Raw genomic sequence first — 17,739 nt, forward strand, 5'->3', positions numbered from 1 at the left:
ACCACACTTGTATAGTTTTATGTTTTAATACAAAAAAAACTTGAAAAAAAGTATTTTTTGTCTTTTCATCGTAACCCCTATAACTTTTTTTTTGCAGTTATGTGTACAGAGCTGTGTGAGGGCTCAATTTTTGCGGGACGATCTGCACTTTTCAATTATATCATTTTGAAGTGTGCGTGAATCACATTTTTTGGGGGTGGTGAGGTGACAAAAAATGGTAAATTGGCCATTTAGAATTTTTTTCCATTACGCCATTTTCTGTATGGGATAAATATTGTTATATTTTGAAAGTATTCGCGACAATGATGTGTCATTTTTGCATTGTTTATTTTTTTTTCTATTGGGGAAAGGGGGGATGATTTGAACTTTTATATATTTAAATTTTATTTAATTTTTTTTCACCCTTGGGACTATAACTGTCAATAATTAGATTGTCCATAGCACACAATTACTATATGAGAACAGTGCTGCCACTTGCTGGCCTGTATTGGTGCAGCAGTATTTTTCCAGCCGCTTCTTTGCATATTTGCTGGCAGTGACGGATCCAGCAGGCAGTACTAGGCCGGAACAGCCTGCCGGATCTGCTTACCGCAGATGTAAAACAAGCTGAAAGGGGTATTCCCATCACAGACAATGGGGATGCTCACCTACGTTGAGAACGGAGCTGGGCGAGCGGTGGCTGCAGGACCCCAGGTTTTTCAGGGTCCGGCCACCGCCCCATACAAGTAATACATACAGCACCTGCGCGGTCACTACTCCTATTCATTTCTATGGGGCTGAAGGGTGGCTGCGCATGTCTGCAGTCTTTCTACTATACGCGTTTTTGTCCGGCCCATTCTTGGCATATTTGCTAAGTAGCAGCCGGATTTCCACCGGAGCCCATTACAGTTTATGGGGCCAGCGGGCATTCCTGTACTGTCCGGCAATACTGGACCCAGGATGCTGCGGCAGACTGATCTCTGCCAGAACAGCCTGTCGGATCTCTTACCGCTTATGTAAAATTAGCCTTATATTTCAGGTTGTTGCTAGTGTCCGGTTTTATTACACCTACTGGGTAAAAAATGCCATTCTAGTTGTGGGGGCACATGGGCATCATACATTACCAGCGTCAAGGTGCGGAAGCTTTTTTTTTTTTTTGTTCCGGCATTTAATCACTCTCTGTTCTCTGCCCCAATCCATTGACTTATATTTGGATATTACTTAGAGTTAATTTAATTGCATTTAATGTTATTGTCTGGTTTCAGACAGTTCCCCGTGGCGCTATCATTCATCAGCAAGATAATCTAATGCCAAGAGTTTGTACGGAAAATCATTCTTTACTCAGGGCAGTGCGCGGCTCACATCTCAGCAGCGGCATGGTGCCCTCATTCATAGATTCCTGGGAAGGAGATGGTCCCATGGTGTATGAAATCAGTCCTATGAGCAATGATAATGGCAGATTGGCGCCGGTCATTACCCCCGGTTAGATTTTGTCGTTACCATTATGTCTCACATTCTGACATTGCCAGAGATGGTTTTGCCTTAGTTACAGACCTTTTCACCACTGCGGCTAAAGTACTGACTGGCTATAGGCTGATCCCTATGGGTCAAGGCCATTGTTGAATATTTGAGGCTCATATTTAAAGGGGTTGTCCCATTACAACTTATTCCCTATCCACAGGATAGAGGATAAGTGTCTGATTGACGGGGGTCCAATTACTGGGGCCCCCCGATGATCACAAGAACCCATTTGAAATAAGCGTCAGACATGCATATGCGCCTGCCACTCCATTCAGCTCTGGGGGAGTGCCGAAGATAGCCAAGCGCTCAGCTACGTCCAGCAATCCTGTAGAGTTGAGTGGAGTGGCAGCAGTCATGTGTCTCCATTCAAACCAAAGAACGTAGACCCCACTTCTCGTAATTGGTGTGGGCCTCAGCCAGGGCTGCCATCAGAAATTTTGGAGCCCCTTACACAGCTCAAGGCCTGGGCCCCCCTCCTACCCTGCCCCTTTAGAGTCCGTCCTGACTCCACCTCCCCTCCACCCCCAAGGACATACCCCCAATATTATTTTTTTACAACTACAAAGACAGTAAAAAGTGATAATCAGCGATTTCTGTAATTTTTGGCCAAATAATATGAAGCCTGCTACCACGACAAGGTAGACTCTTTTAAGCAGGACCCTCCACTAACACTAACTACACTACCTGTTCTAATCTGTCCTAGCAATCTTCCCCTGGCACATTTAAGAAAAAACACCTTAAAAGCACAAAGTTTACTGTTACAGTGCTATGGGGGGATCTGTGGAGGACTTACTGTTATGGGGGGAATCTGTGGAGGACTTACTGTTATGGGGGGAATCTGTGGATGACACACTGTTATGGGGGGAATCTGTGGATGACACTGTTATGGGGAATCTGTGGATGACACACTGTTATGGGTGATCTGTGGATGACACACTGTTATGGGGGGATCTGTGGATGACACACTGTTATGGGGGGATCTGTGGATGACGCACTGTTATGGGGATCTGTGGATGACGCACTGTTATGGGGGATCTGTGGATGACACACGGTTATGGGGGATCTGTGGGTGAAACACACTGTTATGGGGGATCTGTGGATGACGAACACTGTTATAGGGAATCTGTGGGTGACACACTGTTATGGGGGATCTGTGGGTGACGAACACTGTTATGGGGAATCTGTGGGTGACACACTGTTATGGGGGATCTGTGGATGACACACTGTTATGGGGGATCTGTGGATGACGAACACTGTTATGGGGGATCTGTGGGTGACACACTGTTATGTGGAATCTGTGGATGACACACTGTTATGGGGGATCTGTGGATGACACACACTATTATGGGGAATCTGTGGATGACACACTGTTATGGGGGATCTGTGGGTGACGAACACTATTATGGGGGATCTGTGGATGACGAACACTGTTATGGGGGATCTGTGGATGACGAACACTGTTATGGGGGGATCTGTGGATGACGAACACTGTTATGGGGGGATCTGTGGATGACGAACACTGTTATGGGGAATCTGTGGATGACTAACACTGTTACGGGGGATCTGTGGATGACGAACACTGTTATGGGGGATCTGTGGATGACATGACACTCAACCACTCTCAAACCCAACTGGTCAAACTTGTTAAATGGATCCCAAACACAATATGCACAATAACACCCCCCACCCCCTCCAACACTTAATTAACCCCTTCATGGCCTAAAGATTTTTTTCAAAGCAGAACACAAAGCTAAATAGGGCTGGATGGGCTGGCGAGGGAGGGGTTAATAACAATAAGTGATGGAGGATCCTGGCCCTGTGGGATAACCCAGAAAACAGCTTTGCATTTTACCCCCGAGCAAAGACCACACAACATGGAGCTGCCGAGCCAAGTAGACAGCATAAGGATCAATATGAAAATAAATAATTTGGAGCCTCTGAAATCGCTCAGCGCAGTGTGCGGCACAGGCGACTATTACACTGCCGTTTCTGGGTCCGCCTGTGAGATCTGTTTCAGGGATCTCACAAGCGGCCCCAAACAGATCAGTTTTGCCCCAATGCATTCAGAATGGATAAGGATCCGTTCAGAATGCATTAGTTTGGCTCCATTCCGCCTCTATTCCGCTCTGGAGACGGACACCAAAACGCTGCTTGCAGCGTTTTGGTGTCCACCTGGCGGTGCAGAGCCAAACGGATCCGTCCTGACTTACAATGTAAGTCAATGGGGAAGGATCCGTTTACATTGACACAAATATGGTGCAATTGCAAACGGATCCGTCCCCCATTGAATTTCAATGTAAAGTTATGACGGATCCGTTTGACCTACACTTAGACTTAGACTTTTTTTTTACTGAGTTATGCAGACGGATACGGATACCAACGTTTGCATTATAGGTGCGGAACCTTTAGATTCTTTTCACCTGAGACTCATTCGATTCTTAGACTCCCTGTACTTGTGTCAGTGACTCAGACTCAGAGCTGCTAGTGCTTGCCTTTCCTCAGCTCTGATTGGTTGGTGGGCGGGGAGGGGAGAGACTGGCAGAAGCAGCTTCCACTCTAGGATCAGATTACACTCCTCCCGAGCCCCTCCCCTCCCTGCTGCCAGCTCTGCTATTGTGTGCTAGGTCAGACTGAGCGGCTTCACTCAGCTCAGCTCAGTCAGGTGAATCGACTCCAACGGTTTAGTGAACTGAATCGATTTGTTCATGAACCGGACATCACTAGCAAGGAATAATCAATTGCCCCCCTCTAGCGATGCAATAAAGTTCAACTCAAGTCACTGACAAATGGGAGGGAGAAGAAAAAAAAAATATATTTTTTTTTAATTGGAATTGGCTGGGGCCCCCCCAGGGTCCGGGCCCCTTACCGGGGTATCGGCTGTACCCCCCTGATGGCGGCCCTGGCCTCAGCGATCAGACCCCTGACAATCAGTTCATAGAGAGTATGCCCTGGAGCTGGCAAAAGTACAAAGAAGAACAACTAGCGATCGGACCCCTGACAATCAGACACTTATTCCCCATCCTGTGGATGGTTGATAAGTAATTGTAATGGGACAACCACTTGAGAGGGTTTTTTTTTATATATCTCAGAAAGTGATGGCTTATGTCTGAGATATGGCATCACTTTCTAATCAGTGAGGGACCACCACAGTCCTGAGACTGCGGGGCTGTACTGATTCAGCACCACCGGCCACAGGCTGTGCAAGTCCACTCCGTTCACCTGAATTGAGCCATGATGTGGCACTAAACCGCCTCTGTGGCCCCTTCATTCCCTGAATCTTGGGTCTCCTGACAGAACCCTACTGATAGAAAAGTGATGGGATAGCCTAGTGATATGCCACCACTTTCTGAGATGGGTAAACCCATTTAAAGGAGAATATAACCCCTCTACCAGTTAGCGTTAAGCCGTGTCCCCAATTTAATTAGGGACACTGAGATATAATATCTTGTCACTCTTCTTAGCAGGTATACCCCGTTCCTGGTGCCCGAGGAGGACCAGAGGCACATTAGAAGACACCAGTATTATACATGCCACGTTGTATATGTAGCTTTAGAGCTTGAGCAGAAATGCACCCTTTGGCTGGGTGTTTATAGGATGGTTGTATATCCTCTATCCCTCACTCCTTGAATGGGTTGAACCCAGGGGTGTAATAAGTAACCACTGGGCTCTGCTGCAGCAGAGGTAAAGCTGATGTCTGAGTGTCTTCAATTCTTTCCTTGGTCACCCTATCACTGTCCCTTTCCATTATCCACTGACTGCACCCCCCCCCCCCCTTTCCCCCTTTTAGTGGGGACACTTTGGCCGCCAGGCCCCATGGATACCAGGGTAGATATGCAAAATCACGGCAAAATGACACAATTTTGTTGTAATTTTGCGCAAATAATGACAAAATGTGTAATTTGACCTTGACTTGTGAGCTCACATCCGAAACTGCACTGGTAAAAAAATCTGTAATAAAAATCGGTGCCGTAAAGAAGAAGCACATTAGACACATGGACTTTTGATCATATTTACCAGTGTAATGAGAACATCACTACAAGGAGCTGAACAGTAAAGGGTTTTATTTTTACCTCTGTCTGGTTTCTACCCTCCACCGAATTAAGATGACTGGAGAAGCAGAGGTAGCCAGGTGTTCTCCAGAGATTACACAGCTCTTAATTCACCGATGATGTCACCGACGCACTAAATCAATGACAAGCTGATTATAGTTACTATGGAATCCACAGGAATACACCATTCCCCGTCCGTCCTCTGCTCGATAGGTATTGATTTCACACATGCAGTTCTTTCTTGCACTGGAAAAATAATATGACATTATTAGAACCTATGAGAATATGCTAAATTTAAAGAGTTTTTTTCCTCAGAATAGGTCATCAGTATCTGATGGGTGGGGGTCTCTCAACCAGGACTGCCACCGATTAGCTCCTGTGAGCTCCGCAGCATTCTCACAGTTTACCAAGTACAGTGCCATCCATTGTATAGTGGCTGTGCTTGGTATTGCTGCCAGGGATCATTCACTTGAATAGGACTAAGCTGTGCCCAGGCCACGTGACTGATGAGCATTACGTCACTGGCCTCAGGAAAGCAGTGAGAGCCACAGCCTCCTCAAACAGCTGATCAGCAGGGGTCCTGGGTTTTGGAACCCCACCAATAAGATACTCATGCCCTATTCAGAGGAAAGAGTTGGAAAACCCCATATTCTCATAGGTTCCCGTGGTTAGGGCTCATTCAGCCGACTGTAAGTACATGGAAAATGCCTATTCTTGTCTGCGAAAGCTTTGGTACGGAATCATCTTGATTATGTAGTATAGTTATGGGCACCAGTTCATAGAGAGTATGCCCTGGAGCTGGAAAAAGTACAAAGAAGAACTAAACTGATAAGGGTCATGGAGGGTCTTAGTTATGAGGAAAATTTAAAGAAACACTCCCACAAAAATCGTTATTCTCTGGCCCATTAGAAAGGTACATGTGGTAAATTGTAGTGAAGGTAATCTTATTGGTGACTGTATTTATGAGTTATAGCATCTGTTTTGATCCTCAGCTGTGTCATGTGACCAGCACTCCGATCACAGGACAGGAAGTCAGTTACTTCTCTATTTATTCCTATTAGACTAACATTGAGGTTCCCATTGTAATACATAGAGAAACTGGCTTCCTGTCCACACATAACATGCTGTGGACATGGAACAGCTTTTCCCCATCTTTTTTGTACAGGCCACTTATATATTGTATAGGCTAATCACCCCCCCCCCCCCCCCCCCCCCATTAAACACACATTATTAGATGTATCTTCTCAACACTGAATAAATGTAATCCTTTTAAAGGTAATATTCATATCACAGACTGTAGCTATGAGTTATCCCCTCCCTTCTGAACCTCAGCTGTGTCATGGGGGGGGGGGGAATGATTAGCCTATACAATATATAAGTGGCCTGTACAAAAAAGATGGGGAAAAGCTGTTCCATGTACAAACAAGGGAGCACTCACTGCCCCGTCTGAAGAAGAAAACATTTCAGTCTCCAGAGAGGTATCAAGGCTTCTTTTCTGTAAGAACTGTGACTCCGTGGAATAGTCACCTCAGGGAGTGAGGGTCGTGGCAATGGCATTTCTCCGCTGAGCACGTGCATGGAGGGGTTCCTCTACATTGTCATGATCATGCACTAACTGTAGCCCTGCTAACATATACTGTGTAAGTTCTGCATGAAGTCTCTGTACAGCCTTAGCATTGAGTTATTGCAGGTTTTATACGGCCCAAGGAGCAGCAAGAGCTGGTTGCTCATTCAGTGGGGTGAAGCACAACATTTACATGCAGCGATCGCCTCCACAGTATGAGGATGAGTGATCGCTATTGCTATTGTTTCTGGGCAGCAGATCACCGCTTGGCTCGTTTTGCTCTTTCATCGGGTGATCTGCGGCACCTTTAGACGGGCAGATTATCGGGAATGATAATCGGGCAGTGTGAACCCGCCATTACTATATCTGTGGTTCTGGAATTCCACTGCTTCTATACTAAAATAAAATTGACATAATACTGCGATCGCATTGTGCACTTTGTGTAATTGCCTATTACAATATGTTCATTGTACTTTCTTGCTTATGTCTTACAGGTAAGTGATCGATATGGCAGTGTACGTTTTTATGGCGGTATAAGGTAGGATGAGTACATCATGTATTACCTATACTGTTACCCTAGACTGGTAATGGACCAAGACCTTTGTGTGACTTGTGGTGCCCTCCTGACCAGTGCCAGGGCTGCCAGGACTGTGTGAGAGGCTGTATATGGAATTCCTGGTTATTAGTTTTGCTCCAAGGACAGGACAGGTCATCAGTATCTGATCGGTGAGGGTCTGACTCCTGGCACCCCCTCTCTACAGCTGTCAGAAGAGACCATGATGCTTGGTGAGCATCCTTGGCCTCTTCCTAGGACAGAGACGTCACTGTAAATCAGTCACATGGCCTAGGCCAGTGATGTCTAACCTCCTGCACTCCAGCTGTGGTGAAACTACAACTCCCAGCATGCTCCATTTATTTCTGTGGAGTTCTGTGAACAGCCAAGCAAGTGTACATCTTGGGAGTCAACGTTTTACCACAGCTGGAGTGCCGGAGGTTAGCCATCACAGGCCTAGGCACAGCTCAGCACCATTCAAGTGAATGGGCCTGAACTGCAATACCAAGCACAGCCACTATACAGTGAGTGGTGCTGTCATTGGTTATCTGTGAAGAGGCCACAGAGCTCACTGGAGTGCTGTGGTCTCTTCACACAGCTGATCGTCAGGGGTGCCAGGAGTTTAACCCCCACCAATTATGTACTAATGACCTATACTGAGGATAGACCATCGATATGAAACTCCCGGACAACCCATTTAACATGTGTGTGTTTAGAGACAGGTAAGGGAATAGAGAATCAATTATAATAGAGAGATCAGAACTTCAGACACTGACACTGCCTTGCGGTGTCACTCAGGGGTGCACCACCAATAAGGCCAAGTGAGGCGATTGTCTCAGGCAGCACCAGGTAGGGGCAAGAGGGGGCAGCCGAAGGGCCATGAGCTGAATGGAAGGGGTTAGGGTTTCAGTTTTTGCCTCAGGCAGCAGGAAGGCTAGGTGCACCCCTGGTGCCGCTCTGCCAGAATATGGTTAATAGCCACCGTATAATTAGTCACCTTCTATTTTGAATACTTCAGATTGTAAAGGTAGCCTGTCACCTCCAAAAACTGTTACTAATGTAGGCTTGGTGCCTCGAAATGTAACTGTGCCTGGTCCTCTAATTCTGAGAAAGGCTTCTTTTTTTTTTTTGTGAATAAGGTTTTCAGTGCACTGTGGGTGGGGCCAATTCCGTTGGTGCACTTGGCATCCTCTGTGTCCGCGCCACCAGCTCTGAAATCTCACTGTCAATCAAAGAAGAGGAGAAGTGGCGGGCGACGTTACTAGCAGAGCAATGGTGCACCAAGCGGAGCCGCCCCTGTCCACGGTACACCAGAAGCTTTATTTCTATATATTTCTATAAAAATAAAAAGAAGCATTTCTCAAGGTTCAGAGGTCAGATTTCACAAGGAAGGAAGGAATGGTTATGTTTCTGGGCACCTACTTTATTTGGTGGTTTGCTTACTTTGAAACCAATTTTGGAGGATACAGACTCCCTTTAAGGGAAATGTTTAACATCGAGGATCCCTATAAAATATCTTCTTTGTACTGCTTACCGTTTTTTCTCTGCTGCTGCTGCTGTTGACAGATCTTGTTCTTGCTTTATTATCATTATTACTCATTTTGGCTTGAGTGAATGCCCGAAACAGTAAAACTAGTTAACACATGAAAACATGACACTCCTTAAAGGGGTTGTCTGAGATGATGGAAAACTTAACCAAGGGTTGGAATATGATAAAATAAGGGCCAGTACTGCCCCCTCCATGCCTGTGTCAACACTGCAGTGTTCTCCAGCAGGTTTGCTTACTTGGGAGTGGAGATGATGTGCCAGTATTCCCACTTGACCGCTGCAGCCAATCACTGGTTTTGAGCAAAAGTGATTGGCTGCAGTGGTCACATGGTTATATGGGCAAATTGAATACTGGTGGATATGCAAAAACGCTTCCGTTACCATAATACAATCGCATGCATTCGTCATGAACGTGTACGGTTGTATTATGTCTTCTATAGCAATGACGGATCCGTCATGAACACCATTGAAAGTCAATGGGAGGACGGATCCGTTTTCTATTGTGTCAGAGAAAACTGATTTGTCCCCATTGACTTACATTGTGTGTCAGGACGGATTCATCTTGCTCTGCACCACATCGCGGACAGAAAAACGCTGCTTGCAGAGTTATTCTGTCCGCGATGGGAGCGCAATCAAACGGAAGGGAATGTATTTTGGAGCATTACGTTTCATTCAGTTCAGTTTTGTTCCCATTGACAATGAATGGGGACAAAACTGAAGCGTTTTCTTCCGCTATTGAGATCCTATGACGGATCTCAATAGCGGAATTGAAAATGCTAATGTGAAAGTAGCCTAAGGCCTCTTTCACACGGGCATCCCGAATTTGCTCTGGATGCGTTGCGTGTGCACTACGGGGAAACCGCGCGATTAGGCACGCAATTGCAGTCAGTTTTGACTGCGATTGCGTTCCGATGTTTCGTTTTTTCCGTGCGAGTGCAATGTGTTTTGCAGACGCTTGAGAAAAAATTGAATGTGGTACCCGAACCCGTACTTCTTCACTGAAGTTCGGGTTTGGGTTAGGCTGCTTTCACACTAGCGTTCGGGTTTCCGTTCGTGAGCTCCGTTTGAAGGAGCTCACGAGCGGACCCGAACGCAGCCGTCCAGCCCTGATGCAGTCTGAATGGAGGCGGATCCGCTCAGACTGCATCAGTCTGGCGGCGTTCAGCCTCCGCTCCGCTCGCCTCCGCACGGACAGGCGGACAGCTGAACGCTGCTTGCAGCGTTCGGGTGTCCGCCTAGCCGTGCGGAGGCGTGCGGATCCGTCCAGACTTACAATGTAAGTCAATGGGGACGGATCCGTTTGAAGATGCCACAATGTGGCTCAATCTTCAAGCGGATCCGTCCCCCATTGACTTTACATTGAAAGTCTGGACGGATCCGTCCCAGGCTATTTTCACACTTAGCTTTTTTTAGCTAATATAATGCAGACGGATCCGTTCTGAACGGAGCCTCCGTCTGCATTATTATGGGCGGATCCGTTCAGAACGGATCCGCCCGAACGCTAGTGTGAAAGTAGCCTTAGGTGTTCTATTCATTTTATTATTTTCCCTTATAACATGGTTATAAAGGAAAATAATAGCATTCTGAATACAGAATGCTTACTAAAATGTGGCATGAGGAGTTAAAAAATAAAAAATTAATTAACTCACCTCATCCTGTTGTTCGCGCAGCCGGCATCGTCTTCTTTCTTCTTCTTTCAGGACCTGCAAAAGGACCTTTGATGACATAGTTGCGCGTAGTGAGCGCGGTGACGTCAGTGCAGGTCCTGCTGAATGAAGATAGAGGCGAGTTAATTATTATTATTATTTTTAACCCCTCATGCCACATTTTACTAAGCATTCTGTATTAAGAAGGCTATTATTTTCCTTTAGAACCATGTTATAAGGGAAAATAATACAGTAAATTGACTTTTATCAATTTACTAACATCCTCTCCTAGCAACCATGCGTAAAAATCGCATTGCATACGAACTTGCTTGCAGGATGCTATGCGATTTTCACGCATCCCCATTAATTTCTATGGGGCCTGCATTGCGTGAAAAACGCACAATATAGAGCATGCTGCGATTTTTACGCAATGCACAAGTGATGCGTTAAAATCTCTGCTCATCTGAACATCCCCATTGAGGTGAATGGGTCTGGATTCAGTGCGGGTGCAATGCATTCACCTCACGCATTGCACCCGCTCGGAAAACTCTCCAGTGTGAAAGAGGCCTAAGGCCTCTTTCAGACGGGCGTTGTGGGAAAATGTGCGGGTGCGTTGCGGGAACACTCGCGATATTTCCGCGCGAGTGCAAAACATTGTAATGCGTTTTGCACTCGCCTGAGAAAAATTGTGCATGTTTGGTACCCAAACCTGAACTTCTTCACAGAAGTTCGGGTCTGGGATCGGTGTTCTGTAGATTGTATTATTTCCCCTTGTAACATGGTTATAAGGGAAAATAATAGCATTCTGAATACAGAATGCATAGTACAATAGCGCTAGAGGGGTTAAAAAATAAAAAATAAATTTAACTCACCTTAGTCCAGTTGATAGCGTAGCCCGGCATCTCTTCTGTCTCCTTTGCTGAACAGGACCTGTGGTGAGCATTCATTGCAGGAACAGGACCTGTGGTGACATCACTCCGGTCATCACATGACCCATCACCATGGTAAAAGATCATGTGATGGAACATGTGATGACCGGAGTGACGTCACCACAGGTCCTGTTCACCAAAGGAGACAGACGAGATCCCGGGCAGCGTGATCTCACTAAGGTGAGTTAAATTATTATTATTATTTAACCCCTCCAGCGCTATTGTACTATGTATTCTGTATTCAGAATGCTATTATTTTCCCTTATAACCATGTTATAAGGGATAATAATAATGATCAGGTCTCCATCCCGATAGTCTCCTAGCAACCGTGCGTGAAAATCGCACCGCATCTGCACTTGCTTGCGGATGCTTGCGATTTTCATGCAACCCTATTCATTTCTATGGGGCCTGCGTTGCGTGAAAAACACACACTATAGAGCATGCTGCGATTTTCACGCAACGCACAAGTGATGCGTGAAAATCACCGCTCATGTGAACAGCCCCATAGAAATTAATGGGTCCTGATTCAGTACGGGTCCAGTGTGTTCAACTCACGCATCGCAACCGCGCGGAATACTCGCCCGTGTGAAAGGGGCCTAAGTGTTTGCCAGCGCTAGAGCAGGGCTTGTAATGTCACCATTGTACTGGTCGGAGAGGATTACATGATGAGTGGTGTTTTTGAGCTTCTCTGCAGTTACTTTACAAGTTGCATCAAAACACAGGAGAATAAAACTGGCAAATTAAATTGGAATTAATGAGACTAATTACCTAAGTGTAGCTGTGAGTCACAGCGTGGCCTCAGACGTGCCCTCGGTGACTCTGCTGCTAAAATATCCGATATTCCCATCGTTAATGGGAAATGTATTACTAATTGCTGCTGGTGCCAGCGTACCAGCGGCATCACAGTAGTGGGGGCATGGAGTGATTCCAGGAGGACCTGACAACCCACCAGCCTGATGGGCTAACTCCGTGACCCTTAGGGTACATCCACATGGCAACTGATGCTGTGGATTTCCATCGCAGATTTCACCCTTTGCCATGCAGAGAGTAAAACCTGTGGCAAATAAGCGGCAATTCAACAATAAATCATGCAGAATCATGGAAAAAAATCCACATTGAAAATTCAGCAGCAGAAAATTTGCCCCTTGTGGCAACATGATCCAGGGGTGCACCTAGCCTTTCTGCTGCCTGAGGCTAAAACTGAAACGGCGATGACTTACCCCCCCCCCCCCCCCCCCCACACACCCCCACACACCCCCACACACACACACTTTCTTAACTTAACCCCTTTGCCACAATGAAAACGCTCATTGGCCATTGCCCTTCCGCTGACCCCCTTTTGCCCCTATCTGGTGCTGCCTAGGGCAATCGCCTCACCTTGCGAGTTGCCTATGTTCTCACAGGGCAGATTTTCCCTGTGAATTTTGGTGCAAAAAGCCAAAATTGCAGAATCTGCTGCCAAACCTGTTGTTTCCACGCTTCATATGGAGTGTTTTTTGTTTTTTTTTTCTCATTCTTGCCACTGATCCCCTATTGATTATTGGGCAGCCTAAAAACCAGAGCAAAATCCATACCAAAAACTGCTTCAAATGGCAAATCACATTAAAAAAATGTAGAATTTTGATCCTGATGCATTGTTAAATATTTAATGTACTAATACAATAAGGCAATGTACTGCTGACGGGCAGACAAATTTTGCACATTTGTTACCTGACTGCTGTCCGATTTACACAGAATTGCCAAGTAAAAACACTGCATGAAATTTCATGCAGCCGCCACTAGAAGGAGCTCAATGCAAAGAGATTATTTTAGCTTCCATTCCATTACATGGTAACTGTATAAACTCCTATGCACTGAGCTCCCTCTAGTGGTGGCTGTAGGCAGCCAGCTTTGTGAAATGTTGTCTGGTATAAATACGAGAAATATGGTGGTAAGAATGAGCATCATATTTATGAAGCATCTATTCCTCTTATTCTGGCATAGAAGTTGGATAAAGTGGGTGAGATAGAGGGTGACTTTTTTATGACTTTTTTACGACAATTTTTAAAATGAAAATTCCTTCCTCCCTGTCATAAATGTGGCCCAGGGGGCTTGATAAATTTCCCCTTTGTTCCAATACGATTGTGGTGTGATTGCATCCATAAAAGAAAATATACTGCATTCTGTAAGGCCCTATTCGCATGTTTTGATTTGAGACAGATAATTGTTTCGAGCCTGATAAAAAAAAATATCAGTGTAAATGGGGTTTCTGCAGCCATGGACACATGCAACAGGAAATTTCCCCATGGAATTATGTTTGCCTTGTAGAAAAAAAAAATTAAATGCAGAAATAAACAGCATTGAGGATATACAGTGCTCCACTGAATGATAATGGAGCTAATTCTCGAAGGAATCTACGGCAGAAACAGCAGCAAATCCGCAACAAAAAAGTGAAGGTTAATTTTTGCTGCAGAAATACCTGTTGGATTTTTAGAGGTGTGAACATAGCCTTGGTGTGACCACCACAAAAACTTTATTCATTAGAAAGACTTTTGCTGTTCACATTCTGAAATAGGGGAGCAAATTGTTGAGATGGAGTTTTCCATTAGTGTGAGTTTGTCTCCACCTAGTGGACAGATAGCCACAATGCTACTACAGTGGATATAATGGATGCAAAAGGACTGATATGTACTCTGGGATATATATATATATATATGTATGTATATATATATATATATATATATATATATATCATCATCACTGCTTGAGAAAGATACCACTGAGTGGATTTGGATTGAAACATTGCTGTTTTTTCTGGTGAAATAAACACACTATTTTTGGAAGTGCCGTGGAATTTTGTCAGTTACACTTTAAGAGAGCAGTGGCTGCTGGGGCTCGGAGCGAGCCGCCGCACAAGCACATCTTCTGAACGTTGCCAGCCTCGCCCCCAGAGTGCTGCGCAGCCACGCAGGGGAGCAGAAGAAGGAGCCAGGACCCTCACCTCAGTCCATGTCTGGCTGCCGCTCACAGACAGACAGTGGTGCCCGACCAGTGAATATAAGCCCAAGGTGTGTGTGTCTCACTGCTGCCGCCCGGCCCAGTGCCCACTCCTGGTTGGGCCACAGCAGCAGTCAAAAACAGCGCAGAAGGCAGCCTGCTGTGCCCCCACCCGTTGCCTGCTGGCTATGGTCCCCCCCCCCCCACACACACGTTTCCTGCTGGCTACTGTGAACCTTAGGGCCTGTTGCAGCTGCCGGCAACAAGCTGTTAGCAGTGAGTCATGACTTCGTAGGGGCCTCATGTTCGCATTTCGCCTAAGGCCTCACAAAGTCTAGAGGCGCATCTGCCTGGGGTATCTGTGACATGCACTCTTGGGGTATTTTGGATTGCATGGGCCATCTCTGGAGGGAGCTCTGGGGAGATATTAGTGGCAGGATCTCTGGGAGAACTCTTCGGCTCGCCCTCTGAAGGAACATACATGGGCTGGACTGAGGGGACATTTATGGCAAGATCTCTGGGAAGAACTCTGTGGAAGGCACTTTGGGAGCAAGCACAATGGATTACTTTCATGGTGAACACTGTATGGGGGCATTTGTGGCAGACACTACATATGGGCCTCTGTAACGTACACTCAGCAGTGCTGGACAATGGAAAAAGACAACAGGTTAAAGGGGTTTTCATCAAAATGAGATTGGTGAGGGTCCAACTCCTGACATCCCTGCCAATGTCTGTTTGAGGAAGCTTCGGCGGTCACTGGAGCTCCAACAAGCACACAGCCTCCTTGCAGCTTACCATGCACCGCTCCATCCATTTGATAGTGACTATGCTAATAGGCGTGCGCGGCCTATTGCATTAGGGTGTGCACCCTAAAGCACAAACACACACGCCCTGCGCACGTGTGTATATATATAGGAAACCGGACAGCACTCCAGATAAAAATAAGTGGTTTATTCACCCATGTGGTGTAGGCAACGTTTCAAGCAGCCTTTGTATGATCTGAAACGTTGCCTAAACTTAGAGTTGTTTTTCAATGTAAAGTCTGGACGGATCCGTCTGAGCTACTTTCACACTTAGAATTTTTTCTAAACTATAATGCAGACGGGTCCGTTCTGAACGGATCCTATCTTCTGCATTATATGAGCGGATCCGTCTGTGCAGACACCAGATGGATCCGCTCTGAACGCAAGTGTGAAAGTAGCCTAAGTTATATTACCCCTGTATAATAATGTACACTGATACCCCTTAGTTATATTACCCCTGTATAATAATGTACACTGATACCCCTTAGTTATATTACCCCTGTATAATAATGTACACTGATACCCCTTAGTTATATTACCCCGCCCTGTATAATTTAACCTGATACCCCTCAGTTATATTATATAACTGAGGGGTATCAGGGTACATTATACAGGGGGTAATATAACTAAGGGGTATCTATCAGGGTACTGTATACAGGGGTAATATAAGTGAGCAGGGCTATCAGGGACATAATACAGGGGTGAGGGGTAAGATAAGTTATATTACCCCTGTAAAATGTCTGATAGTAGCCTAGCCCTCCTCAGTTATATTGCCCCTCATGTACCCTGATACCCCTAGTTATATTACCCCTGTATAATTTACCCTGATATCCCTCAGATATATTATATAACTAAAGGATATCAGGGTAATACAGGCGACAACAGAGGATTCGTAGCACTGTGGGACATAACACTTCTTTTTTTATTTGCCCTCACCAGCCAGCAGGCGGCCAGGCACGCAGGGTACTCAGATGTGGCGTGGCATGACGTGACGTCAACTCAGCCTGCGCCGCGCCGCACAGCACGCACTCCCTCTCTGCCTCCGCCGGGTCCGGGACTCCGCCCCCCTATTTGAATACTAGCCACCGCCCGCCGGCAGCCCACAGCCAGGTATTGTAAATGAATTGACAGTGCAGCGGGTGGCGGCAGCCAGCAAAACAGACAAGGGGAATCAGCTGGGGGGCAGTGCGCACAGAGGTGACGAACCTATTAGGCTGGTTTCACATGGGCGTTGCGGATTGGGGCCGGACGCGTTCAGAGTGCGTTCAGTGAAACTCGCACTATTTTGCAAGTAACTTCAATCAGTTTTGTCTGCGATTGCGTTCAGTTGTTCAGTTTTTTCCGCACGGGTGCAATGCGTTTTGATGCGTTTTTCACGCGCGTGATAAAAAACGGAAGGTTTACAAACATCTCTTAGCAACCATCAGTGAAAAACGCATCGCACCCGCACTTGCTTGCGGATGCAATGCGTTTTTCACGCAGCCCCATTCACTTCTATGGGGCCAGGGCTGCGTGAAAAACGCAGAATATAGAACATGCTGCGATTTTTACGCAATGCAGAACTGATGTGTGAAAAACAACGCTCATGTGCACAGACCCATTGAAATGAATGGGTCAGGATTCAGTGAGGGTGCTATGCGTTCACGTCACGCATTGCACCCGCGCGGAAAACTCGCTCGTGTGAAAGGGGTCTTAGGGTGTGCCCAGGCACACCCGGCACACCCCGTGCGCACGCCTATGACTATGCTTGGTATTGCAGCTCAGAACCATTCACTTGAATGGGACTGAGCTGCACCTAGGCCATGTGACCAATGAACATGATGTCACTGGCCTAGGAAGAGTCCTATTCACTCATGTAGTGCCATAGCCTCTTCGAGTAGCTGATCGGTGGGGGTGCTAGAAGTTGGATCCCACTGATCTCATATTGACGACCGATCCTGAAGATAGCCATCAATATGGAAATTCCCAAAAACTTCTTTAATACTGCAGATGTTTTCCTTAGCCTACATTCACACGACCATGGTGTAGCCTTGCCCGTGTTGCGGACCGCGATCCACAGGATACAGCAAAAGATAGGACATGTCCTATCTTATACAGAGCAGAGGCATGGTTTGGAAGGCCACAGAAACACAAAGAAGCCCTTCTGTGGGCTTCCGGGTCCGTGCCTCCTC

The 17,739-nt window shown here is 46.2% G+C and overlaps 1 protein-coding gene and 1 long non-coding RNA gene across 7 annotated transcripts in view; one reads left to right on the top strand and one right to left on the bottom strand.

The window, feature by feature from the left end:
• Positions 1-17,739, top strand: part of PDE4D (phosphodiesterase 4D) — a 1,010,209-nt gene that overhangs the window by 674,801 nt on the left and 317,669 nt on the right. Inside the window, exon 1 of one of the 6 annotated variants that reach the window (XM_044276171.1) lies at positions 7,613-7,651. The exons of the other annotated variants lie outside the window; for them this stretch is intronic. The gene's annotated coding sequence lies outside the window, so the exon portion shown is untranslated. Of the gene's footprint in view, positions 1-7,612; positions 7,652-17,739 lie in introns of those variants that run through there. 6 annotated transcript variants of the gene reach the window in all.
• LOC122924763 overlaps positions 1-17,739 on the bottom strand; it is a 127,013-nt gene that overhangs the window by 92,509 nt on the left and 16,765 nt on the right. The window lies entirely within an intron of this gene.

This window comes from Bufo gargarizans, chromosome 1, assembly GCF_014858855.1.
Source record: "Bufo gargarizans isolate SCDJY-AF-19 chromosome 1, ASM1485885v1, whole genome shotgun sequence".
Lineage (NCBI taxonomy): Eukaryota > Metazoa > Chordata > Amphibia > Anura > Bufonidae > Bufo > Bufo gargarizans.